The following is a 27,429-nucleotide window of genomic DNA, read 5'->3' on the forward strand; positions in this document are numbered from 1 at the left end:
ATGACTCGCACTGAATTTTGTGATTCTTTGACTTTTTCTGTCACCTGATACTTCCAGTGCCACAAACAGGTCAAACTTTTCACATATTATAAAATATTTCAACCACTAATGGATGGCCACAAAGTTTGGTGCAGACATTTTTGGTTCCCCAGTGATGAATTCTAATGACTTCATCATATTTCATGCTCACATTTGTGGTTTTGGGAGAAATATTTCAACAAGGACTGGAAATATTGCAATGAAATTTACTTCAGACATTCACGTTCCCCAAAGGATAAATCACAGCAACTTTGGTGATCCTTTGATTTTTTTTGTTTTGTTTTCCTCTAGCGTCATCGTTTCGTAATTCCTTTTTTCAAAGCTTTGATTCACGACCAAATGCCTTAGAAACTAAAAACATTCCCATCAGCCTCGGCTCACTTTGTGTTTAGTATAATACCACCATCTGCCATTTTTCAGCAAGACACAATAAAATAAACAACGTACTCTCCGTGTACAGTGTGAGAAACGCACGTGCAGGGATTGTTTACAAGAGAACTGTTTTGAACTTGGTATTTGCCTGTTTGTGTTTACATTTAAAAAGTGTGGAACAATTTGGCACATAACGTAATGTGATGACATTATTTCAGCAAAATGTTATTTTTCTGTTATTGATGGTGGCAGTGGAGGTACAGATATGAAATACTGGAGAGGTGGACTGGCCCGTTAAGCTTTCATGAACCGAAACACGACCGTTGCAGTAATGCGGTGCATGCTTTAGTCATCAGGCAGTTGCACCGTATGTACATAGATAACTATGAACTGCAAAGTACTGCAAATAGAGTATGATTACATCAGAAAATTCTTTTTTTGACCGTATGCAGGGACTTCACCTAACATACATTTTTGATTATGCTTTGCTAAACTCTGTGTCTACTAAACGAATGAGCTGTTTTCAATTCAAGAAAAACTGTGCAACTAAAGATAGGCCAATGATATTGAAAAACCTTTGTTGACCTAAAAGGAAAACACATGAAAAACACGACTGACTGAATAAACAAATAAATCAATGAAGTTGTTTTTTCTGCTTCTTGAAGTCAAAACCTTCCTGTCAACAAACAGGCTACATTCTCTGTGAATTAATAAGAACTGAAACCACAATTTATCTGTGTTTTTTGAGGCGGTAACGCTTCACAAAGCTTCTAAAAGAGTTCTCTGTTTTTTGTGTTTCTGGTGTTGTTTGTGTTACGTAAAACAGCACATGTTGATGACAAGACTGGATAAGTTTCGCAAGATTTCAGTATTGAGAGGTCTCAAGTGTCCCAGCCCACCTATACAGACAACACAAGATGGTGTTTGTGAGAGTCATGTGTGTGTGATTTACACACAAAGGGGTACAAAGCATACCTAATCTGATCCCAACAGACAGAAAGTTCTGAATAACATGTGAGGTTCTGGGTCGCAGGTCAGCCAAATGTCCAGCTGCCCTTTCGTGACCTTCAGCCTGGCAACCATCTATTCCCTCTTTCATCTGCTATCCAGCCACCCGCCACTGGTGTGTCAGTGAGAGCCTCCATCAATAACAGTGACATTGACGCAGATAGGTGAATTACGGCATAGGGAAAAAAGGAAGGCTAATATAAATCACAGATAAAGTGGCACCTAACTGCTCCCAGGAGTCTTTTGCGTTCTCCCATGATCCAAGTAAATTTTGTTCGAACTTTGTAATTAAAGACTCCTCTGATGTTCTGAGGTATGATATTACAGAGAGTCTCAGACCAGCAAATGATCTTCAAATAAACCACAAACAGTAACCCGGTTATTAGTGAAGAAAAAACCCCACATCTTATTTCATGCTTTAATATGTTTTGCTACGGTTCTGCAGCATTCACTCTCTGTCATTTAGTTGTTGGAGTCAATGCTTCATTGAATACGCTGAAATCCCATTTCCAGCCATCATTGGCGTTTAATTTAATCTCAATTTGTGGTTAGTTGTTCTATGAGTGATGAAAATTATATAACAAACTGAACAAACTGCACTGAGTTTAAGTGACCTCAGGGGCATGGTAGAGGAAAATCATTAGAACTAAATGCATGCATCACACGTACAGAAGAGGTAAACGGGTCGTCATCTATCATCTCCTTATCTGCAGACACATTCAGCAAGTTCAATGTGAACTTTTGCTTTTAGTTTGGCTATGGTAGGACAATGTTTGAGCTAAACACATGTCTTGGGGTTATGGTTAGTCTCAAATCCTTTCTTGTGTGAAAACAGATAATCAGCTGCCAGCACAGCTTCATCATTGCCAGCTTCTTATGGATGCCATTCTCTGGAGAATCCTTTAGCAGCAGACATCTTTCCAGCTGGAAGCCAAGCAATTTCTGTGCTGATGTCAGTGTCTCTTTACTCCTCGCTTACTTGATACTCTTGTAACTTCAGTATTGCTGATCCACTCAATTTTTTGAGACAGAGATTCGTTTTTAAACAAGTGAAACTTACATCTTTTTTTTAAATCAAATGCGTGCCATGTTATGCTCAAATGATATGCTTAAAACAGAATGTTAAAATAATGCAGCACAGTCAAATTTAAATAGCATTTTTTGTCCAACAGGCGCACATAGTTTATAGCTGATCTAAGTTTTACTACCGCCCTGCTATTCAATTAAATTCAATGCAATTCAGATTTATTTATATAGCGCCAAATCACAACAAAAGTCGCCTCAAGGCGCTTTATATTGTACAGTAGATCATACAATAATAGATATAGAGAAAAACCCAACAATCATATGTCACAAACATTATTTTAAACTATACTTGCTTAATTTTTCTTGACAAAATTCATCAGCTATAAAACAATATCAAGTTTTTCCATTTAACAAAGGTAAAAATTGTTAGTACTGAATATAAGCAGGTTATATTTTTTTGCTTATGTCTTTATTTGGATGGAAAATCATGCATATTTGACCAATAAACATAGCAAACATTAAAAATTGTATTTTATGAGATGTACATGATGACTAGATAGAACTGCCTGATTTCGAGTCCAGGATTGTTGACCAGCCAGTCAGGATCACATATGTCAGATTATGAGCTGAACAAATAGTCGTGTACACACGCACAGCCACACACTAACATGTTGTTAGTATGGCGCTCTTCACTCTGAGTGGTGATACAAAAATTGCCCAATCGAACCAGGGGAACACTATGAAAACCTTCCAAACAACAAATCTAATCAGACACTTAAGTCACCTTTATCTGGTTGAACATGGACATTTTAAAGAAGCTAACAAAGCCAGTCATAAGCCAGCAGCCTTGGTATTAGCAAAGGAGAAAGAAAAATTATGAGGAATATTGTACATACAAGTGAAAAACAAAAGGTTGATCTCCAGCTTTGTGGTCAAGTTATACACATGCTGGCAAATGATCCAACTAACTTACATTTGTTTCTAGTTGCTTCCATGTGAGAGGATCCTGTAACAGTTTGGGGGAAATTGTAAAATTAAACAATTTCTTTAACTGTGAAAGTAAAATTTTGAATTGAAGAAAAGTTTGTTTGTTTGTTTGTTTTGTTTGTACGTGCTGTTAATTCCAGCTCTTAGAAAGAAAATCACAATCAGCAGGTCACACTGCTGATTCTGATTGCAATTACATGTAGCCCTGTTTAAGAAGCTCATTATTCTACATGAGTTCCTGTGTGCTGCACGTGCTATTGTTGAGTTAAACATGTCGTTTATAACCATGATTATTAGGCTTTCAAACACACACATTATAGTTAAACAAATTAACCCATTACAGCAGTTTTAACAGACATTACAGGAAATGGATGTGATAATGTATCATATCCTGCTGGGAGACCCCGAGTACTAACCTCTTTGACTCTCTGTTGAGCACTTTGACTCTAGACCCTATGACAAAGGTGGAAATAAATCAAAGTTTGATTCATGAGGGAAGATTTATTGGCAGGAGTGGAATGTGTCACAGGGTGTGAGGACTGCCTGACCTAACAGACACAACAACAGTCAAAGGTCACCGTTACTCTTCCTTTTCTATACAAGTGCATGAAGGGGAGGGTGGTAAAGATGCGATGGTACACTTAGTACTTCTGAAATGAACACGGAAAAAGATTAAAGATCGGCCGCGTGCTGTGGAAATCTGTTTTGAACGGAAGCCAAATTTGACTGCGAGCTGAAAGAAGTAAATGTTTACTTTAATAGCCAGAAATCATATAAAGCTATCTTCTTTAATCTTGTTTACCAAGCTAGCTGCACTCTGATTATTTAATGTGAAGAAAAGCCAAGAGCCAAAAGAGTCCAGCTTTGCATGGAGTAAAAGTTTGCTGCCACTTAATGAGATAGTTTGGAGCATTGCTTAATTTTAAATGTGCCTCTTCACAGGAAGCAAACCAGGCATTGACTTTACTCACAAAATATCTGAAATAAGTTGCTGAATGAAAACATTTTCCAGACCAGTCATTTAGTTGTTTCTGTTCTTCTGTTTCCATGCAGGTATGTGTCCATTTCTAAACTACAGATTAATCCTCATATGGTTTTTATATTAGAGGAAAAAATCTGAACCATTTCTCTCAGCACCTGTTCAATGAAAAATGGTCAAAGCATGTAAGAAGCTCCTTTGTACTTCTACAAAGCCCATAGCTGATATAAAACTGTCAGTATATTTCAAGCTCAGTGTTAGTCTAGAAGTTTAGGCGTATCCTCATTTGGAGATAACAGAAGTCATAGTGATATTTCAGTATAGGAATACAGGAGAGGTCATCAAAGTGGATGAGAACATAGAGAGGAAGAAGGCAGACCTTGACCAGATCAAAGTGATGGGCACAATATTTAATGACAAGGGCTACTAAGCAATCTAAGTCCTGTAGTAAGGAGGATAAACTGCCTGAAAGACTCAAAGACACACCCCTGTCTAATGTTTCTGGTGTCTCTCTGAAGTGGGAGAAGCGCCAGACGAAATCAGCGAGGCTGCCATGGGGTTAGTGATTTAGTGGATAGTGGGTGAACCGATGCCAGTGATCAAGCAGCTCTAAGCAAGCCAGACAAGAAAAGAAAGGCTGAAAGGTTAAACAAATAAGTAACCCAATAAAAATAAAAATCATTTTGGGTGAGATGAAAAGAAAGTAAGAGAGATTTATTTTTCCCCCATTTGAGACATAAAAGTGAAGGGTCATTTAAGTTTGCTTTTTTTAATTCTGAAAATAAATATATAAAAATGCATTATCTATTTCAACTCAGCAGGGTCAAGGGATGTAAAAAGCAGAGTTTGAATCACTTGAGTACAGCAGATGGAGAAAAACGTGCTGGAGACACAGAGCACATGGCATCCTTCCTTATGTCATAACTGTCTTAATGAAAACTCAACAAATGCCTGAGAACAAATGCAGAAGAGCTTAGAGACATTAAAGCTTTAGTGTTGGTCCCATATTTTTGTAGCCTAGCTTCTGGTTTTAGTTTTCAGTGGGAAATCATCAAATTAGGGATGTGGCATGGAAATCTTAAATTCTTTTAATCTATTGACCTCAAGACTCATTAGTCACTGGCAGGGCAGTAAAAGTATGGTCTGAACTCCATTATGGTTTAAAAAAACTGCTGACGTTTTGTCTTTATTGGACTCACTGGGTTGAGAAATGAAGCCACATTAAAAAACACCAACAATGCTCAAGATAATGCAGAGCCATTATGTGGCCACGTGCTCATGGATTTTAGTCTTAGGGTTTTTCTTTTGTCTCAAATCTTCCTTTGTCAACTAGTTTTGTTTAACATTGAACAGCAACTTATATCTGCCAGTCATACTTGTCTCAAAGTGTGAAAGGCTGCATTGTATGATGAGCCCGGAGGCAATTTTAGTACCCTTTTACAAAGAAAGGAAACAGGGGGAAAAAACTATGAGGAAAAGAGTGGGGAAAAGTAAAAGCCAAAGTTTGGAAAAAAAATCTCTATCCCCCTGTTCCCAGTTTCCTCTGACACTGGGGTCATTCACTAACAACTATACAATGTTTTTCTTCCCTTTGATAGATTACATCAGCACACTAAGGTCTATCCCCTTCAAGTGCAAACAGTTGCAGCATCTCACAAAACTGGGGCCATGACTTTCATAGACCAGTATGATGGCAGGGACTCCTGGGAGAATATAAAACAGAACCCGAGATGGCACAGGTCATTGCAAAGAGCCGCTATAAGAAGAAGCATTATCTCCCTGCATGCATCACACATGCATGTGTAAAATTCTCAGCTGTGAATTGCTGAATCCACTAATCCAGTGAGACCACATACAACGCTTGCAAACATTTCAATAAACGCCTGAATGTGGGGTAATGAGGGATTAGTTGTGGCTTTCATAAAGAAACCGAAGGCCTTGTGGAACATTTAAGTGTTAATAGCAGAAAGGAAAAATGGCACGAAGAAAACATATTGTAATCCAAAAAGCCAAAGGGAAATGGGGACTCTGGATTACTGGCAAGTCATGGGATCTCTCCAAGTTTTGTTCGCCAGTATATCTTAAGCTCATTTGATGGGTTTAGGATTCAGATGTCACATGATAGATTCTTTGGAGGGGAAACGAGCTCTGTGTGTAGTGTACAATAAGCTGATCAACCACCTCTCAGAGGGATTTCCACTTTCAGAAGGAAAAGTTTCAGAGTAAGGAACCAGTAAAACTAAGAATAACAGATGCATTGGTTAAAGTTGGACTGGATGATCATTATTAAATACGCAAAAGGACTATTACTCCCCTAACATTTTAAATTAAATCAGAAAAGCTTGAATTTTCTGCCCAACAGGCCAATTTTTCCTCTTTTCCTCTAAGATAAAGAGCGCAGTAATGAAATATTCCAAAAGATGTAAATTAAGCTTCAGATCAAAATCCCCATACCAGCAATTTGTATTGATTTAATTCTAAAGTGAGAAACTGAAAATGATGAGTCAAAAAATTTTGTGATCGTTAATTCAGGAGAAATTAAATCGGCATCTGTTTGGACCATGTGCACATCATTCAGCAAGCCAGTAAGCTATTTAAGCGCACGTGGATGACCATTATTGCCTTTGCTTTTTTTAGCCGCATTAAGCAGTTTTGTGGGGAAACAGTTTGCTTGCTTTGGAGATCAAAGTGCCACTTTTACAGATATTTCCCCTTTTGTTCTGCACACTGTGTGGCCTTTGCTTAAAGGTTTAAAGGACAATACTGCTGGAAAAAACACTTTGCACATAAGAAGTTTTGGGTATTGTGATTCTGGACTGACATAAAACCTTTTGGCTGACCACAGATTTGTCTTTTATGAGCTTTTATTGTTTGATTTTGTTCCCCCCTTTTGTTTGAGGTGGATTTTCTCTCTCTCTTACGCTCTCTCTTTTTAAATAATGGAAGGATTATTTGTAGACATTCCAGAAACTCTTTAATGGCAGAAAAAATTAATAATTTTTCCCCACTGCAGAGCCTGGCACAGAGTGTGCCCAGTGAGAACATTTAGGATTGTATGAAAAAAGGAAGAAGAAGAAAACGTTAACCTTTACAAAGACAGATACGGCAGAACTATTGAAATGTAGTTTTAAAAAAGTATTTCTAAATCTCCTTTACTTTATACTTTGCTTTCACCTGCTTTCATCATTCATGCTCTCTTAGATCACTGTCAGTGCAGAGACAATGACTAGGTGGGAGGAGGGGTGGCTATAAGCTTTCCCAGAACCAACCTCAGCCTTTGGGTTTATGAGGTGCTTTTGAAATGTGATGATGTCACATGCCGGCTGTGAAAACATGTTAGCCGGCCGTTCCATTGGTCCTAATGACAATATTAGCAATGAACATAGAAAAGTGAGGAAATGTGCTGAAGGAACAGGCAGCATGAAACTGAGTGTGTGGCCTGTGATCACTCTCCACTTCTGCAGCAGGCAGTCTCCGAGTTTTATGAGCCAGTTTCAAACACACAAACTGATCTAGTAAACTTAGTTACGGTACCGTAACTACATGATGCAAAGCTTTCATTTTAATTTTTACCTTTAAAATCAACAAAGCAAGCAAAGCACATACTACTTTTTTGTTATCACATATGTTATATCTATAAGGTTAATACTGAGCTTGTGGTTGTGACAGTGAAATCAGAAGTTAGCCCACATTCCAAAGACGAGTGACCCCTAATTGTCCATGGTTGTAAATGTGAGCATGAATGTTGTCCTTCTCTGTTTCTTTCCCAGTGACTGACTGGTGACCTGTCTGATTGGGATGCCTCCAATGCCTCGTGCAACCCCTCAGAAGGATAAGGTTGTACATATAATAGATGTATTATAATGTGGAGAAGCTGGTAAGTTTTATTGTTTTAAAAAATATATATTTTCTTGCTTTATGCTCAAACCACAGGCGTGAAAGATGATCCTAAATCCCCCCCAAAACAACTCCTGCATGAAGCATTCCATATCTTTTGAATCTCACAAGCAGTACAGTATGTTCTATATTAGATATATATCAAACACAGTAGGTACAGTTATTTATTTTAGAGTGCTGTAAATCAGCAAGCCTCAAAAGGATTATGTCTGTGACCACAGACAGATAGAGTTTACATTAAACAGCAGTATTTAGTTTTGTTTTATTTGGAAATTGGTGAACAAGGCACATTAGCTGTGACAATTGTTTATCTTTAAGTGACTTTGACACATACACGAGAAGAAACGGCTTCGTAGCCACTTTGATCTAGTAAATTAATGGCGTGTAGCTTTAAGCCCTGTTCGGATTATTTTTAAGCAAAGCAGGGGCATACTGTGTGTGACAGTGTGTTGGCTTATTGTTTTTTATTTTACCTGCTACACTGTACAAGTTAATATAGTCAAAATCTGAAACTGATATGTGCAGATAAGGATGTGTTTTTAAGTCTGCAATTGCTATGTTCATATGTTTTACATGTCTCACACATGACAAAATATAATCTATTTATCTGACTTTTCATAAGCAGTTTGTTGTTATAAAGAGACTTTTTAAATGACTTGCAAAAAGTGAGCTATTTCCCACTTTTTTTAAACATATGTCACACGTGTCTTAGATTTAGCTATAAAACATGTTACTGTGACATGTAAGGACTTTGGGTAGACCTTAAGGTGTGAACACATCTGCCACTAAAAACACAACACCTGCGAGACTTTGTTGCCCTTAACCGTCCACCAGAAATGTTCTCCCACCAGGTTCTGTGTTTTTCAGGAGTCCATGCATAGGTTGAAATGTTCTCAGCTCATTGAAACATTTTCACAGAGTCACACTCATCAATTTCACACCTGTTTGTTTAGTTCTGTTTTAAACATTCCTATTTCAACACATCTCTGTGTCATCGTCTAACTAGTACAGCTGTTTAGATTAAGCAGGGACGCTAGATATATTAGCAGTTGAGCTGTGCTTATACCTTCCCTGCAGTGTTGAATACATAACCTAAGTGTGAGGCTCTCTCCACTTACCATTTGTTTCTAATGTGTTTTCTGGTTGGACTCAGGGAAATGATAAATGCTTTTCCTCTAACTGACATTTTTACGAAGTAGATTTTAAACAGTAGGTCATAGCTGAGCAGTACGTGCTTATCCCACCACAAGTGCGCTGTGAGCTAAAAATGACCACCGGGGGAATAGAACCTATTCACTACTCTCATCTTGACAACGTTGGACACAGATTGTAGACTTTCGATTGTAAAATTTCTTTTCACACCTTGTCTGGACAACACATTGGACAGAGGAGGATACCTCCTGTCTCACAAAACCACCTAGAATGAGTTCAGCAACATACATTATTTTACACAGGACCATATGTGCGACAAACCCGCCTTGAGAAACATGAATCAACATGCCTACAAGTTTAATACGCATTTTGAATATGTGAAAATCTCATATAAGGATTTATCAAAATCATGACATATAAGAATGAAACAAAGAAACAATTCTATTAAAAACTATCAAGCACAAATTTTAACATCTAATTACAGTTTTTCTTACTACAGAGTAAAACAATGGAAATAGAGTACATAAGATAAAGCAGAGTTTATACAATTGTAACAAGGTTGAAAATCAATATCTGGTACAATCCACTTTATTCTTTAATAAAGTCTGAACTCTCTTTAGCAAGCTTTCTTGTCATTACTTTGGGTAGTCTTCAGGAATACTGTCATTCAAAGCTATTCTTTAGATAGTAGCTGCCTTTCTGCTCTCTGTCAAGATGATCCCGCACTGCTTCAAGAATGTCGAAGTGGAGGCTTTGTGCAGGCCAGTCCAAGTCTGATAGTGTTCTGTTGTGTATTTTTCTGTCCAGGTATGCTTTTACTGCATTGGCAGAGTGTGTTTGGGATCATTGTCACGCTGAAAAAAGCAGCTGATGCCAATCAGATACTTTCCAGATGGCATTGCATGGTGGATCTTGATGGTACTTTTCTGTACCTATAATCCCATCATGTATGGAATACATGATCCACAACACCACTGGCTAAAATGCAGCTCTGAGCCATGACAGAGCCTCCACCGTGTGGCTGTACACAGTGACTAGTGTAACTCTGTCATGATCTCCTCCATACATATTGAAATCTGAACCAACATAATTTACATTTGGATTCATCACTCCTTCAGACATTTTGCCACTAATTTTCAATCCAGTAATTTAGAATATCTCAGCGTTTTTCCCTGTTTCCTAAAACTCATTGCATATGCTGAGACATGCTATATACATGTATCTATATAGAGATATATATAAACGGAGAGAGAGCAAGAGCAAGAGAGCATACCACCATGGTTGCGTGCACACACACACACACACACACACACACACACACACACACACACACACACACACACACACACACACAAATATCTTATGAATCACTCTTGCACTCAGAGAACTAGAGACCTAGGCATGTACTTGTATGGGCAAGCTGCCCAGAAACTCTGTTCATAGTACTATGGATAAAGTAACTCATTTGTCTTTGAGCTGTTTTTCACCTCCCTAAAGAGAGAGGCCCTACTATAAGCAGCAAGGGACTCAACACCAGTTCAAAATGCAGAAACCCAAGAAATGGCTTAAGTTCATTTAAAAGGCGAAGGTACTTTATGTATAAAATCCCCTCTTTTTAAAATTGAACCCCTCGGTTCATGCAGCGTTGTCCCTCTAATACTTTACTTTCTCATTTTCTTCTAAAAGAACAACAACTTCTAATGAACAAATCAATCTCTTATCCTTGAAAATCATCAGGAATCAAGCTGTGAACGCATATCCGCTGAATTAACAAGAAACAAAACCTTTATCTCGGAGCATGAGAAGTTCATTGTTCCAGATGGATTCAAAAGCTCAGAGATTTAGAGTTCTTTGTAAGCAAGGCGAAACTTGAAACCATGAGTACTTGTGTGTGTGTGTGTGTGTGTGTGTGTGTGTGTGTGTGTGTGTGTGTGTGTGTGTGTGTGTGTGTGTGGAGGGGGGGGGGGCAAGAATAACAAAAATCTAGAAAGGCATTGAGAAGAAAAAGGCAGTTTTCAGATTATATTAAAAAGCATGCAAGAACAACTTCAAACATACATAATCTAGTGATATGCATATACTCATAAACCATAAACTAACATAGTAACTGATATACTTGTCCCCATTTCTGAAAACATTGTGGCTTCATTCTTCAAACGTGTGCAATTTACAATTGAGAAGGGTTGAGGCAACTCTTCTCATGCAGGCAATGAGTTGCAGGTTAGTCCCACAGCAATGCACTAACCATGTGTGACTAGATGTAAAGAAGTGAAAAACGCACACATGCATACAGGCAGCAGTTCATTTACTAGAGAGGTATAAGCTTTCCTTTCATTTACCAGTTGTCCTGTTAGGTGTAGAAGACTATGTCTGCCTTCTACATCCTGCAGAAACAAAGCACACCACTGTGTTTGACACATCTTCATCAACATGAGGACGCATTGAGGGATATTTCCGTACTGTCCGTAGCTGTTAGCGGTGACTGAAACATAAGGCTGCAGTGAAAGAGTGAGTTTGTGCACGTGTGAGTATGGTATTAGTGTAGGCTTGGGGTATAATTGAAAGAAATGACAGAGTTGAGATTGCTTTTCAGATTATTTTGCTGAAGTTAGTTAAACAACAATTGCACAGTTTCATATCTCGCTAATAAATGAAGGAATCTCTGTATGTAAGGGTGAGTCTGTGTATGCGTTCTTCAATCTCCCAACAACTGCTTCTCCAGTCCACTTCAGACATGGCTGATGCGTTGCCAGGGAGTAATCCAGGGATCCATTGTTCGTTCTCATATTTTGGCTAAAAGCTATTTTCTGTTTCCAACTTTTCCTCTAATTTGGCTGCTGTGTATGTGCACTGTGCTTTTTGTGAGGGGGGAGGGGATACCCGCACACAGGCAAGTTTGCATGCCTATCTTTGTGAGGACATTCACAGGCATAATGAATTCAACGTGACTTTCTCTTTGATTATTTAGTAGCTGCTTTGTTTAGCATTATCTCTGGTCCTCAGGCTGGATTAATGTGTTTTGTCTTTAATAACATATATAGTGACTGCATCCACAGAGCTGTCTTAAGCTAAGCTAAAAAAGAGTAATTAGCATATAACATAGCACGCTGGTTTTACAAAATAGTTCAACACATTTAGCTGCATTTGCTTGAAACATTTGTAAATTTTGTTTTCGTTTTTTTTTTGGGGGGGGGGGGGGGGTTGGTTGACAAAAACAGCATGTTTTGGTTGTCAAGGGAACAGGTATGCGGTGTTATTTTAACATCTTAGCTGGCAGTCACAGGACGGCTGTCTTTGACTGATCCTGCTGAGATAATAGGAAGAAGTCTTTGATTTGAGGTAATACCAGGTAATCGTTTCCAGAGAGCCATTCAGCACTGAGGAATGTAAAGTAATGTAAAGTAATCTGGTCACACTGGTTCTGAGGAAACTCTCAGAAGACGGTGCAGGGTCGTCACCCTTACACAATGCCAGCCTATATTTAAATAATAAACTGTAAGAAAGTTAAAGGAAGTTAAAGAGGAAAGAAAGAAGGATGGAAAGAAGAAGGAACTCGCACATCATCAAGTGAAAAATAGCTACTGGTCACATGTGCAACAAATGCATTTAACTGTGACACAATCTACAGGTGTAGGTTGTTGGCCTGCTCAATGGAAACAAGCACTCACTGGACAGTGTTCTTGCAGTTCAAAGAGGAGTGGGAAAGTCGAGTGGAAAACCTCTTCTACTACAAAATTTGCTACTTCCATGAACAAAAGCCAGTTAAAGTTCAACTTGTCATTCACATTGCTGATCCTAATGGATAGTGTTTGAAATTTTGGCTTTGCAAAGGGAAGACGACGTTTCAGCTGCCAGGACCCTTCTGCAGTGGTCTAAGCCAACAAATTAAGAACGCCTGGCATACTTTGTGAAATCCTGTTAAGGATACTGTTGATGGGCAGGGACTTTGTCACTGCACAGACAATGGTTTCACTCTCTGCTCCCGGGTCATTTTCATTAATTAAGCAATGTGGCGCTCAAAAGTTAATCCAATCACACAGCAGTCTTTTCTCACGCTTTGGGGCCTGCCTTCTGGATGGCTTTGGTGGACCTGCTGCTTGACACCACAAGCAACACAACAATGTGTGCTGCCAAACGGAGCCGGGACAGAGAACGGGGATCTGGAAAGAGCGGAGGAAGCAACGGAAACAACAAACCACCAATACAAACCAACAAAGACGAGGCTTAACAGTCACCTAAATTCACTGCAGTATGTCAAGAATTTATTGAAAGCTTCATGGCACTGACTTTAGATTAAGATCTCCTTTAATGGATTTATATTTTATTTGAAGTAGCTGGTGTACATTGACACCGGCAAGTAGGTGGATTTACAAATATTGTGTTACGTTAAAGGTGAAGTTAGTTTTTTGCACCTTTCAACCTTTCTCTCCCCTTCGGTTTCTGGTATAGTCATTTGGACATCAAGGTATCCCTTTGGCTCAGGCAGTTCATTGCATCTTCTCTTTCAGCACAGTAACTTCCTCTGCTTACAGCATATGCTCTTTGTATAGCCATAAAGCTATCCCCATCTGTCAGAAGATCCCAAAATGGTCATCCAGTTGAAAATATACAACCTACTTTAAGTGACACAAATTTGCTTCAACACCTTTTGGAATGTATTAAAGCACAAAATTATATCAACACTGATATCTGAGACTTGAAAAGTGAGTGATGTGAGGTGTTACTTTTGCATCTTAATTAAGTATCTTCAGTATTTCTTCTGAATACTTATGATAACACATTTTTTAAATAAAATTGTGTCTGGCTTTAATCTGCAAATTACAAACTAATGAGTTTAGTCTGTTTTTTGGAACGTGAAAGCTGAGAAAAACAGTCTCCATGGTTTTTGGCTGACAGACTGCATTAACTTTGTCTGTCAGCCTTTAAGCGGTCACTTTTTTGAAACCCATGCTTCAATTCTCTGCATGATGTTATGTGCCAATAGACCATTCACTGCTAACAGTTTGACATATTCCTTCAGACAAAGAGCCACAGGCCTCCTCAGGCTAATGGATATAACAGATCACAGCAGAGTCAGGCAAAAAAGATAAAAGTTGAAGTGGAGAGAACAGCAGAGGTAGAAGACTTCAGGAGAGACCCTCTCCATATTGCATTTCTTCTTGTTCCATTTGGAAAAATCTGTTTTGATTGAGAAACCTGGACCAAAGCTTTGAGTAGAGAGTATGTCTAATACAATAGTTGCCTAATGCCCTGGAGAATTGCTTAGACTACTGTTGGCCATTCTCTGACCCCTAATCTTTGGACTACATACCTTCATGATCTGTGGCCAGTCAAGAACAGAAAAAATGTGTCTAATGTATGCTGTTGCCACTCAAATGCCTGTTTCATGTCTTTAATTTTAAATGATAAATTATGCCTAAACATATATTTGTCCACTGCCAGAAGTTAATTCAGTGTGCCTTACTGGCACCTTTCCTCTACTCCTTGAAATCTAAAGAACCCAGTGTTTAAAACATCAATTAAAAACAGCTGCTGCTGGGCTGGCTGCAGTGTCTGCATTTCATAATGTATGTTTCATAACTTGTTAATCCTGTGAAAAAGCAGCAACGATTGAATTTACATTTAAACTAGTTCATTTAAGATTAGTGAAAAATGATATCTGAAGATTGATCCATTATGAGGAATTTTGATTTTTATGACAGCAGTGATGAGGGATACATTTGTTTTTGATCAAGGGAACAACTGCAGGATTAAAACAAAGGGTTTCCCTGGACTGTGAAGGATGAAGGGTGATATGCCATCAAACAACCCTATTTTTACAACTGCCAGCTTCAGATTAGTGCAGCTGACAGACAGCATAAGAGTGTTGATGGAACCCAAGTGTGCTGCTCTCATCTATGCCTGATCACTAATACTCCCACCTAGTTACTGTGCAACTCTGGACTGAGACAGATGCTGAAAAAAACACGTAGCCACCCAAACCAGCCAGTCAGGAGGTGTGCATGATTGCAACCAACATTTTTACTTTACAGGAGAAAAACTGTCGGAAACACTAGAATTTGAGTGTGGATAGTCGGAGAGCAGGTCAACCTTAATTTTAAAGCCAATTTAGCCTCATCCATACACAGCTTATTGAAATCATATAACAGGTTAAATTTCTTGGCAACTATGTGATGTGTGATGAGAACCTGCATAAATCACAGCTTAATCGAATATGAATCATATCCCAGAAATTATCTGCTCGAGATAAATTAAAAGTAACTACATATTCCAAATTAATGCACAATCTTTTAGTCACATTGTACAAGGCAGAGATGCAAAGATGGAGCATGAAACTATGATGCAGAGGTGCAAAAGGAAAGGAAAGAAGCAGATGGCAGCATCACTTCGTTTAAGCTACTGGAACTTTAGGGCAATCTAAAGAAAAATATTGTTCTCCTGTCTAGTCAGATCTCATTAGGCTGCTGGCCTAACTCAGTGTGACATCTTTGACTAATGTGGAGAAAAAAATAAGTCAAAAACCAATCCAAACATAAAGGCCGCCCTCCATCTCGGACAACCGCACACAGAACAAGTCTAAAGACCTGTAGAGCAAGCCCACTGTTCACCAAGCCACTGGAGACTCTGCAGGAACACAGAGGTGAGGGGGCTACAGACTTTGGCTTCTCTGTTATGTCCCAGAGGAGTCCTGTGCTACTTCCATTTCACAAACAACCTAAGGACTGCTGTGCAGGATGCGGGAAGTGGAGTGGCCAGCTTACAAAACAGAGAAACAGATATAAGTCTGAGTCTGGCCTGAGACCAGGTTTGTATCTGAGGTACTGGACCCTGACAAGAGGGAAAGGGTGAAAGGCCCTTAGCAAGCAGCGATAGACTGAAATGGAGATTTCATGCTGATTGACGGCTGAACAGTGGCTGTTCAATAATGATGAATTTATACAACATAGTCTGGAAATTTTGGAGCTTGAGCTGAACTCTTGCATGAAAGTTGAATTTCAATAACAGTGTTTTTAACACATAAGACTTTATTTATGGTGCTTTTTCTATCTCGAGTCAGTGTTTATTTAGCTTATCAAAACAATAAATGGTGGCTATGCCGTTCTAATGTGCTCCACTATGAGCTATAGAATTCAATTCAGAGATCTCTCTGGTGCCCTAATGAAAAAGCCAAAGTCTATAACACAGTCTCAAAGGGCTCAGGAGATACAAGGGAGTTATGCGATACCCAATCAGAGTGGAGCCATAACAAACGCGCATGTAGGCAAAGATGAGAAGCAGCTGCTTACTCCTGGCTACTTGCTGGGTCTCAACCCACCCTGGTAAAACCATTCACGTAAATGAGAAAACACAGAGGACCAAAAGGGCTGGCCAGTTTCAACTACATAAAGCACAGGGCTGTTCCTGAGCCTTTTCAGAGTTTTCTGTGTCAAAGTGAGAAGGTTCTCAACAGCGGAACTGTGAACGACCTGCACGATGTACTGCACGATTTTATTGTGCTGCTACATAAGTGCACACATTAGTCTCTGATAAATCTTTACGTTAATGCCATAGCATGAATATTCAAGCAAAAAACTTGAATGCAGCATCTCAATGTAGCCTCCCAGGGAGTACCATCCCTCTGGTTCAGAAAGCAAAAAAGTCTTGCCAGTTATTTTTTAAACAATTACACATTTTGCACAAGCGGTGCTTAAAATAGCCCATAGTCCCCCACGATCACAGTGATATAGAAACCCCTGATACAGTTTCAAAACTCTAGGACATCTTGGTGATGTCAGAGATAAAATCCATCCACCGATACATTTTCAAAAATCTAATTAGGACTAAGTAGAGTTACCTGCAGCTGGAGGACAACAGCCACTCTTTGACCTTGATCTTTGGCTCTTAATATCTTTTGGATGCATCACTCTAATAAAATTAAATGAAATATAATATTGCTGGGTAAACAGATTGCACTACAACCGACTCTGTTATGATTCAGTCTTGTGTATATCAAAGGACCACTTCAGCTCCACAGCCCTCGTTCCTCTACTGGAGATATTTAATAATGTTGAAAAAACTGTGAGTCGGCTTGTGTTTCCAACAGCTGTGATTTGCGAGAAGGTCTCTCTCACTTGCTCTCTCTTTGACAGTTGCTTGTTCTACTTTCCTTTTTGCCTCCCCTCCTTTCTCTGAATCCACATAATATCCTTTTCCTTTAACTAAGTTCATCTCAACATAAGCCACAAGTGAATGGCGCAAGATGCTCATTTACTTTTGTCTGACTCATTTTAAATGGCTTTATCAAGACACCTCTCATTTCCTTTCTCTCAATGTAGTAAGGCAGACATCCTGCATCCAATAATCTCATGACGCAGCCTTCCACTGACCTTCGTGAGGGGACGTGCTGGAGCATTGATCGTATGCCTGCTCCTCGGGGCAGGAGTGAAAAGACCACATGCTCTTAGACTGTTTTTCATCTCTTTAGACAGACAGTTAATACTACCTTTTATCCCAGGTCTTACTCTTTAAAGTTTAGCAAATATGAGTTGTTTTATGTGTGGGAGATAGCTGAGGGCTGCGCTGTCCTGCTATGACCTGATGGGCTGTTATCATCTTTCCAAAGGCACGAGACAATTTGAATTAAAAAGCATGGAACCAGTTAGTTGTAGGTAAATGTGGCTCCACTATATGATGACTTGAGCAGGAATTCATAAAAAAGGATATACAGTCTGCTCTCTTGAAAGAATACATATGGTGCATCTAATCTGGCAACAATCTCTTACATTGCATGCGCTCAGCACCCATTTTCCCTGTTTGCATTGGAGTTTATGCAATCTGGTGCTCATTTTCCACATCAAACCCAAACACCGTGTGGTGACAGTCTCATGAAACATGAAAGAGGAACCAATTAAAGCCTGTCTGTTGTATATGAGTGAAATAAGCACATTTAGCAGTAATCCCACTGTTATTCTAACAGTAATGAGCAGGCAACAAGTTTAAAAAGAGAAAATGTGTTTCATTTAATGCTTGGTGTCTATTGTAAAATAAATAAGGGAAATTTTGAATAGATTTTCGTATTTTCCTCTACTCGCAAAAGCAATTATGCACAAATGAAGTTTAAACTGGTATTTTCCATTTTAAAAGAACATTAAGCCTCTGTGCGTTTACACTCCCTTTCACATTTCATTGCAGCAGATGACAGTGGCTGATGGATTGGGCTTTTGGTGGCTCAAACTGCTCACGGGGAGATTGCTACCAGATGAAGAGGTCTCAGAGTGCAAATTGGGCGGTTTTGAATAAAACTATAACTCTGTACGCTCCCAGGAGTGTTATCAAGGACCACACTAAATAAAGAACACCAGTGTGACATCGGCGACTGAAATTAAAGTTGGCTCCACATCGTCTGATAACGAGAATTTCCAGAAGTCTCCTATTTGCCTAAAGGAACATATTTTGTGGTATTCGAGGTATTTGAGGTTAACCATTTTCAAAGACAATGGAATATTAATTTTAAGCTTTGCAAAAAGTTTTTTTCCCCTTTCTTTGGGGGGTCTTGGGTTTTTTAGCTAAGGAACTGGAAATTTTGCAGCTGGATAAAACTTGTGAGGCTTTGGTTCTTAGCAAGATTATTTATTCTTGTGAGCTTGTACTTAGAATAAAACTTAAACCGGCAAATGCAATGATCTCAGGGATCTTTCAGTCCTAGCAACAGAGCAGACGTGGAGAGAAGTTTGTGTATGATCTACTTGAAATTTCTGCATAAATTCTCATGAAATTCCTTTTCTCAGATTTGTCTGGATGGCAAGGCAAGGCAAATTTATTTGTATAGCACAATTCAACAACAAGGTGATTCAAAGTGCTTTACAGAGACATTAGAAACAAAAACAAATAAAAAGCATGATTTAAAATTGATTAAAACAAGCAAACAAACAAACTAACTAAACACACACATTTCACACCTGTTCGCGCGATCTGAACCCTTATCGTAAGGGGAGCTACCAGTCCTTCTGTGGACGAGCTACTTTCTATTTTAAATTCCCTGAATTTAAAAAACTCTCTATTGGGAAACAAGTTGTTTTTTTTTTTCAAAGACAGAATTACAAAATAATTTTACTGCTTTCAAGTGGGTTCTTCTATATTTTTTAAGCCACAGGAGAAAGAAATTTAAATCCACTGTGTACAGACAAAAATGTTATCATATAGAAGAACTTTAAAAACTCTCAGCCTGTTTTTTGAAAGACAGAACTTACTGAAATCAGTCTAAATTGCAGCTCTTTGGTTTAAAAAAAATGAAAAAAAGACTCTGTTTTCAAATTGTTGCTAATGGGTACAACGTATCCATTAGCAGAGACTGTACCCATTGGCAAATCTAATCTTAAAACCTTTGTGGCTTTTAAAAATACGTTTCCATCGTTGCAGATTTATAAGGCCAAAGGAAGATCACATCTTTTAGTTCACAGTAATGTGACTTGCTAATGTTATTCCTTGTGTGAATGTAAAGTGAAAAATTTAAAGTAGCATAATATTAAGATTCCCTGTAAGGACTAATGCAATCCAGATGTCTGTTTTTTGAATCGGGAGGGAAATGTGTGTACAGTCCCCTTAATCCACCTAATATGTCAAATTTCAAACAGATATGAAAATATTTTTCCTCCGAATATCCTCCAGATGAGAGACCATGTTGAGCTGTCTACTTCTCTTCCCTTCTTTGTCTGTCAATATTCCCCAGATGACAGGCCAGACTTCCTGATAGATCAGACTGAGTTGTTTTCATATGGAGCACAAAGTCCACTTTACTTACTTTAAAATGACACTCAAAAACAGGCACTCTCTTGCTGCCTCAGATGTATGATCACCTCAGGCTGAAATCTCTAATTACACAGATTCAGAGTCTGGATTTTAATTTGATTTTCAACCTTAAACTAATATTAATTAAGTCATCCCAGTGGAGAGCACAGGAGGAGAGGAAGTGATTGTAAACCTGTGGAATTTTGCCCCGAGTCACCGACCTTCTGCCAGGTTCACGTGTGCTCCATCAACCCACAATTTGCTGTGATTGAGTCGACCTACACTGCTGCATGCAATCATACTGCCTTGGCCGTTCGCATGTCAGGCTTCTGACTCAGTAGCAACCATCTTCCACACTGAGTGAGTAAGTTTAGTAAACCATCTGAACCATGACAGCAGTCACACACACAGAAAAACGTGCAGGAAAGCAAAACCTCACTGGGAGCATGTCACTGATCCTGCTCTCATGCATGAGGGGCTGCCCTTCTGTCCAAAAGGGGAGCAGTTCTTTGTTGTCTTTCAAAGTCTGAGATACCCCCCCTCCACGACCAGCCTGAAAGAGAGAGAACGCTGGAGCCTCAGCAGTCAGTAAGATCTGTGGTGTGGCCCCTCCTTTTCACTGGGCTGGGATAAACCAGGGAGTGTGGCGCCTCTGAGGTTAGCGGGCTGCCTCATCGAGACACCATCTCCATCATGAGCCTATTTTTATTCCATTTTCTCGCTTTCTCTTTTTTTCTTCTCTTCTACTCAAACCACTCTAGCTCTTTTTTCAGCCTTCCAGTTTTGTCTTTTTCCATCCATCTCGTTACCACAGCCTTCTACTCCTATGATGCTGACTTTTGTTTCAGTGTGCATGCATGACAGAGGAAAACAAAAAAAAGCCTACATTGCTTGATTTCTGGGTTTGATCCCAATATTCACTTGCTTTTCCCCTTTTCTTTCTTGCTGTATTTAATTTGCTGAGACACTTGCCAAGCCGGCTAGAGTTCCCTGTCACTGGTTTGGCAAAGTGCTTCAACCCTAATGCACAAAAGAAATTTATCTAGATATATCACTGTCTAGCTTCAACATCAGCACTGTAAACTACAAAAATACCCACTGTCACATTTTTCACCATTAAAATCTCATTTTATCTAAACATAGAACCTCTAACCCAGATTAGCACTGCACTCAAATACATAATTAGTATGCACACTGCAGTCTTCCTCACTTTTGTCCAAGAAGAGACACTGGCTGAATCTATAGCCCATAGACTGGGTCAAAAATGAATGGGTTTGTTGGCGTTATAAAGCCCTAAATGTCATTATTGTACTTTGGCCATAAAGGATCACTGCGTTTAACCAGCTAATCCAACATGTTGAGGCAATTCACATGCAATGTGGTTATGCTGGTGAGTTAGCAGGGGGTCCCCAGCTTTCAGGAAAGCAGTTTACCATCATAAAGCAGCTGTCCCACATCAACAGTCCCTACAGACACAGACAGTGCCGTGTTTGTGCCATAAGCCATTCTATATGAGCGCATTGTGGCAACTCCTCCGGCATTTTTGAAAAGCCTGGCAACGGCAAGCTCACTGGGTGAAAAGCGTCTAGACTAGTCTTCTAAAGAGAGCCTCACTTCACATTGGCAGTCCGGGTTAGTAGTAACACTGACACAAGGATATTGATGCACTTGTAAATAAAACCTTAATTAGGACTGGTTACCAACTCCAAACTCCAACAGTCTAACTACAGCAAGTTGTGTATGGAGTATGCAAGTGGAAATGGAGTCATGACCAGAATTATCAAAAACCCAAGCACATCAAAACGTCTGGAACTATTAATAATTCTTTTGCACTTGAGGCAGTATTTTCAGTAAAGGCAACAGTAGTATGGCTGCAAACAGCCGTAGCTAAATGAGCTCAATATCTTTAATATCTTTAAAAAAAAGGACTTTCACACAAAGTTAGTGTTCAATTCATTTGAATAATTTACTTTGCAGAATGGCCTGAATATGAGGAAATGGTTGATCCATCAATCTAATCTGTCACTGAGCTTTAGAACGACATTGTTTCTTCTATGTTCTTTGTTTTTGTACATCTAATGAGCTTTAAAGGGGAAAAAAAGCAACAGCAAACAAAGGTAGAGCGTTATATAATAAAGTCCTCTTTGGAGAGCCTGGAAAGCATTCAAGACCGTGAATAAGTTTGGTGCTGTATGAGCACGCAGTTTCCTCTCTGTCATCCACAGAACACACCACTGTCACGGTGTTCATTTCCACTGGCTTCCTTCGGTACCCACATCTAAAGTTTCCCAGGCTTAAGCAGGAATTGGAAACTAACATTCTGTCCAGTGTGAGCACAGTTCTGCGAGCGTATCATGCCAGTCTTTCCAGTCAGAGCACTCTGACGTCACGCCATTAATCCCTTTCACCATACCACCCAAGCCTCGGGGAGACCACATAAAATCCTGAACTCACTCTCCCTGAGAAGAAGAGTTTGTACCCCTGGGATTTCTTTAATGAGGCTTACAGTAGAACACACCAGCGCACCAGTAATGAACTTCACAGAAAGGAAAAGCACTTAGAGATCCCATTAAAGGAGAGGTCATATCAAAACTGGAGTTGTTTGCCGATTAGGAAAGCTGATTAAAGCTCCCCCAGCCCACAACCCAACACAAAGTCACATTTACTTGACATCAGAACAATGTTTGAGAAGCTGCTGTGTCAGATACAAGTTTTAATACAGTTCTTCTTTTGTTCTGGGCCTCCATTGTTTTCCATTAACTTTCGCATGGAATCAGAATAATTGAGCAGACTTTTGAAACTTGCTTGGGTTTTCATTCATGAATACAGTCTGGGTGAATTTTTATGTAATAACAGTGCAAACTAGTTAAATCAACCGGTGATACGAGGTTACACAACTCAAGGAAGCTGATTTTCATTTCATGCATAGATGAATGGGAAACAAAGACTGCATAGAACAACCAGAAAAATCTATTCAAATACTTGGAACTGTATAGTATGAAACTGTAAAGTGTCAGCACAAATTTAAACAATGTAGATTTATGGTTAAAGAGTAAAACAGTTCGATATGAGCCTGCAAAATGCAAAGACCTGTGACTGAGATGTTTACTCACTTCAAGGCAAAGACTGAACCACTTCACTGTTGTTTATAATAAATCAGCAAAGTTTTTTAGAAAGTGGGAATTTCAACAAAGGACTTGTGCAGGAGCTGCTCTTAAAGACGAGAGAAGGCTCTCAAGAGAATAACAAATGACTTAACTGGCTAAAACGGTTTACAAAGGCCTAGAAGTGTCAACACGAACTCCACAGACAGTGCCACAGCTAGACAAAATATCCACCGACACAGTATTTGAAAGTATTTTTCTTTATGTACTCCAGTGATAATACTCCAAAAGGAGATCATTCTTCACGTGTCCTCAGGCAAAATCCAAGCCACACCATACAGACACTGAAAAACTGTGACTGAGAATATGAGAAGACAGAAACAGGATGCTGTAGAATATGTGAAATAAATATATATGTTTAATTGTTTTTTTTAAGCTTCTTATTGTACACTGCAAGAAAAAAATCCTAATATGAAAGTATTTTACTGTGTATTTTACAGTTTTGTTCTGTTCTTCTAGAATATCATGAAATTTACATAAATAGACTGTGATTTCACATTTCAAATGTAAATTAACATAAAATCACTGTAATGTAATAAAACATAATTTTCTTGTTTTTTAAATGTATTTGTCTGCACATATGCATATTTAGATTGTTAAAATACATTCACAAATGTATCATGATTTCACAAATATTTGTCCGTTATTTGAAAGATTGAACTGCTAAATTCAAATGTAATGCTATGGAAAAATATATAAAATGATTCTTATAAACTTTTTTTTACATCAAATGATAATTATTATTATTTCTATTTAGGGCGATCGTGGCTCAGGAGTTGGCAGTTCGCCTTGTAATCAGAATATTGCCGGTTCGAGCCCCGGCTCGGACTCTCTCGGTCGTTATGTCCTTGGTCAAGACACTTAACCTACTGGTGATGACCAGAGGGGTCGATGGTGCAATATGGCAGCCTTGCCTCTGTCAGTCTGTCCCAGGGCATGCAAGCCAATATTATTTAAACTAACTGTATATTTCTGTACATTTAAGTATTATTATTCATATTGCCACATTCATTGACCTTGTTTATAGGTAATTTCATTGTTTAATCAGATTAAAATGTTCCTAATTTAATGTTTAAAAGCACTTGGAAAAGGCAAAATCCCATGTAAAATTAGGGCAACAAACTGTATTGTCATTACTGAAAATAACCGTATTTTTATGAGAAAGTGATTTTCTGATATTTTCTGGTATTATTTTGGCGCCCCAGCTGCTGGAATATTACTGTTTTTTTAAGATGTTTTTTCTAACAGTGTATTTGTTTGTGTGCGTGTGTGTGAATGTTAAAATGCCAAATAAAACAAATATATGTAGATTTTCTAAACCAACCTTGCTGAGCTTTACATTCTTTTATTTAAGAGGTTTTCAGTTTTTAATGTTCTCCTTTTATCATTTCTTTACTTTTGATGTTCTTGTGAAAGCACCTCAACATGAGTTACAGAGAACTCTATATAGCTGTCTTCACTCTATAATGGCGCCAAAGTGTATGTTAGGATCATCACTTTTTGTTTTTGAATACGCTTCCATCATTAAGGATTTGTCCTGTCGTATAATAACATTAACAAGCCAATAAAGAATTAGGTCAACTGAGTTTCACATCCCGCTGGCCCTTCTGTATAGTTCTTCTGTGATTTAGGCATTTTGTGCAGTACATCCAAGCCAAATATAATTTGAGCCTGTGTGCTTTGGCTTCATCCTGACACACCTTTTTTAATCTGGGAACCTAGCAGCTAGTCGCGACTTAGCCTCTGCAGGCAAATTCTCTCTCATTTTTTTCTTTTTTTTAGGATCTTCTTACACTTCTTATTATGTCATTGAGTCACTTCTAACAAATGCAGATAAACTAAAAAGAGCAAATAATAATCTAAATTATCAACATGATAATCTTCTCCCTTACCTAAAGATTTTGTTCATGCTTTTGCAGATGCATTTTGTCAGAATGTGAAAAGAACACACTGGCACTTGTTTTTTCCTGCCTATCACAAAGTCTCAGGATCTTTGCAAACACATCTGAGATATTAATTGGGTGCTTCACCCAGTAGAATAAAATGCTAATGAATTTCTCTGTCAAGCAGAGTCCTCGAACACCAGATTTCTATTTAGACAAATAGGATAAAGTTGTCATTAGTCAGTGAGACGCACGTATGCATCCATGTCTTGAATTCAAATAACAAGGCAAGAACAAGCTTTTAAAATATTTTCCCAAAATAGAGACCTGAAACAAATACATCCTGTTTGCTCAGACAGACGCCCATCATTCCAATGAAACACTCTCCCTCCTTCAGTGTTTACACTGTTGTCCTCAGTGCCCATGAAGGCTTTGTCCCATCTGAGATAAGAGATTTGTGACTGCTTCATCACAGTTCTAAACAGTGCGAGATAATGGCTGAATATTACCAACAGACTTTCCGCTTGTGGCAGCAAGGAGGTTGTAGATGTGGGATGAACCTGTTTCTGGAGGGAAGTGTTTTTTAGGCTGATAGAAGAAGAAAAAAGAAGGACAAATTGAATCTAATCGCACTGGCACTTCATTGAGTTCCCCCTTGTTATCAGAATGCAGGAGCGCCGGGAGGGAGACAGTAAAGGAAAGTCCCTGTCGTGAGACAAAAAACAGGGACAAAGTCGTCTGAGCAGAAATGAGGTTTGGAAGAGTGGGGGCCCTGTGAACTCTTCCCCATGTGTGTCCTTCATGACAGATGCAGAGGCCCAACCACTGACAACATGGGAGGATGGGGAGGTTGTGGAGGGCGAAACATGTTGAATAAACACATTCAGTCCCGTGCTACCCCCATGATTTCCCCTCCAAATGAAAACCTCAGTTGATATACAATATAGATTCATCTGATAGCTCAGTTTATACTATGTGTTTATACATCAGGATAAATGTACCTTCTCTAGCCAAGGGATCGTGATGTTCTCTATCTCCAAACAAACATCCTTAGACTCTGCTACATGTTCCCCAGACCTCTAGGATATGTTGATAATGTTGTGAGATAGCTGAGACAGTGAGACAGCCCAAAGAGAAACAGTGATGAACTCTGGGAAAAAAAAGGACAGCTTAACTCTAAACAGAGGCCACTACCTTAAAAAAAAAATGTTTTCACAAGCTGCAGAGTAGCTGAGCTTTCAAGGTTTCATGAGTTCACCTCTCCACAAATAATTTCGGGACTGTCCTCGCACGTAAATACTCCACTGCAGTTACAGCGGAAAAACAGGAACTTTGGGATGATGATTTGCCCATGAAATCGATGGGGTTTCTTGTTTACGCTACTCTCCACCCACTCTTGTTTCCCAATATTGCCATGGTAACAAACCACCACTTGAGCTTCATATACACTTTTGCACGCACACTGCATGAGGTAAATCTGCACTTTTTCCCTCTCAGCGTCTGCTTTCTTTCTCACTCTTTGCTCCTTCCGAGTTTCCCATTTGTTTCATTTTCCCCAGTTAGTTCTATTTTTCGCTCAGTTTTTTTTTATGCAGCATTAAAAAGCCCAAACTTTATACATAATTAATAGCCACAGATCATTAAATATATTTCAAAAAAGAAAGCCTAAATGGGCAGCTTGAGATTTCATTATTAAAATATTATATTATTTTAAAGCTTGAAATCATGTATAGTTAACAATTTTAAAGTCATTTGACTAAAAAGAACATATATATATATATATACATATATATATATATATATATATATATATATATATATATATATATATATATATATATATATATACACATAATTTTGTCTCTGGTATGTCTCCTTCAAAGCTACTTTTTGTAGCCTGTGTCAGAATTTGGCCCAGTCCCACAGCAGAAGTGGTGCCCTTCCCCCAAGCATTTTAGGAAAAACATTCACCATAGTTCTCTGTATGTGTGTCAGTGTGATGAATAAAGAACGGAAGCGGGGCAGAGGGTGACTTCACACTTAAACAGCCTGTTTACAAGTCATTTACAGAACGGCAGGAGGGGGGAGAGTCTCAAAGGAGTTTTCCCCCAAAAATTGAAAAAGCCGCCTTTTAGAAATACACAATCAGGAAAAA

The 27,429-nt window shown here is 38.8% G+C and overlaps 1 protein-coding gene and 1 long non-coding RNA gene across 3 annotated transcripts in view; one reads left to right on the plus strand and one right to left on the minus strand.

Moving 5' to 3' along the window:
- LOC143412492 (uncharacterized) overlaps positions 1–8,940 on the plus strand; it is a 42,330-nt gene extending 33,390 nt beyond the window's left edge. Inside the window, exons 3-4 of one of the 2 annotated variants that reach the window (XR_013093011.1) lie at positions 8,182–8,248; positions 8,345–8,940. This is a non-coding gene — a long non-coding RNA (uncharacterized LOC143412492). Of the gene's footprint in view, positions 1–8,181 lie in introns of both variants that reach the window. The other variant, XR_013093010.1, reaches the window with a different exon arrangement.
- Positions 1–27,429, minus strand: part of LOC101478053 (protocadherin-16) — a 77,992-nt gene that overhangs the window by 33,318 nt on the left and 17,245 nt on the right. The window lies entirely within an intron of this gene.

The sequence above is a fragment of the Maylandia zebra genome, linkage group LG14 (assembly GCF_041146795.1).
Source record: "Maylandia zebra isolate NMK-2024a linkage group LG14, Mzebra_GT3a, whole genome shotgun sequence".
Taxonomy (NCBI): domain Eukaryota; kingdom Metazoa; phylum Chordata; class Actinopteri; order Cichliformes; family Cichlidae; genus Maylandia; species Maylandia zebra.